Source organism: Monoraphidium neglectum (assembly GCF_000611645.1).
Source record: "Monoraphidium neglectum strain SAG 48.87 unplaced genomic scaffold scaffold00013, whole genome shotgun sequence".
Taxonomy (NCBI): domain Eukaryota; kingdom Viridiplantae; phylum Chlorophyta; class Chlorophyceae; order Sphaeropleales; family Selenastraceae; genus Monoraphidium; species Monoraphidium neglectum.
The window spans coordinates 43215-44526 of NW_014013613.1; positions in this window are offsets into that span (position 1 = coordinate 43215).

Here is a 1312-nt window from a genome sequence, read left to right on the forward strand (position 1 = left end):
GACTACAACAACCATTCCCGTCCCAACGGCCCCCTTGCCGCACCTCGTCGCTTGGGGACACCACCATCGCCAGCTCCTCTATGGAAAAGCGAAACGAGGCCAGCGGGTCCTTGCTGATGCGCCCCTCCAACTCATACTCCTCTAAAGACCACTCGAGCCAGCGCGGGCTGTTCGGGCGCTCGTCGGCGGCACTAGCAGGCCCAGGCGCGCCGGGCACCGGCGCGCCTTTGCCATCCTGAGCGCGGCAGGGTCGGGGCGGAGGCGTAAGTATCTTTTCGATTGGTGATGGGATGGCTGGCGGCGCAGCTCACAGAACAGGCGTGCTAGTGTCACTGCATTTTGGTAGGCAACGACATAACGTCGTCCCACACTTCTCAACCCTGTATACCCCTGGCCCCGCTCAGCGAGAGGGGAGCTACCCACCTCTGCAGCCTGCGAAGGGACCAGCGCCGCAGGGCAGCGGTCCGCCATTGGTGTGGGGCCACCAAGCCCAAGCAGCGGCGCGGCCCCGCCGCAGACGGCGGCCTGCAGAGGCGGGGACGCCGCGCGCACGCCGAGCCGGGACCCTGACGCCTCCGCCCCTGAAGATGGGTTGCCAATCCCGGTCCGCAGGCGGGCCGTGCCTGGCGTCTTGGTTTTGTCAGCGGCGGCTCGATCCTTGGTCGCGCTCGCCGGATCGCCGGCGCCCTATTGCAAGCGGAGGGCGGGCAACAGGCCGGTATACTCTAATGAATAGTTGGCAGGTTGTGAGTTGAATGCACGCACCACCAGTGCAGAGCGCCATACCTGCCATTAACAATGCCTAATTGTACCTTCCTTGCCTGCAAAGAGCCCCCTTGCCCAGAGCAAATTTAGCCCTCGCACCTCGCTCCTGCGGTTGCCGCCGCCGTCTGCCCCCACCAGCCCCCTGATGCGTCCAGCGTCACCCAAAAGCGGGCGCAGCTGCTCCTCTAGCCGTTCTTGTTCCAGCAACAATTCATCCAGCCTCTGCTGGGCTCGTTGGGCCCGCTCCCGCAGCTGCTGCTGCTCCTGCTGCTGCTCCTGCTGCTCCTGCTGCTCCGGCTCCTCCTGCTGCTCCTGCTGCTGCTGCTGCTCCTGCTCCTGCTCCTGCTGCTGCTGCTGCTGCTGCTCCTCCTCCTGCTGCTGTGGCCGCTGCGGCCACAGCTGCTGCAGCTGTTGCCGCAGCCACTGGACCGCCTGCTGTAGCTGCGGGTGATCTTCTGGCTGGTCCTCTCCAATCGCAAGCTCCTCAGCAGACTGCAGGGCCCCCCATGCGAGTTCCAGCTCCTGGTGAGCGAGCAGTGTGTGTGGG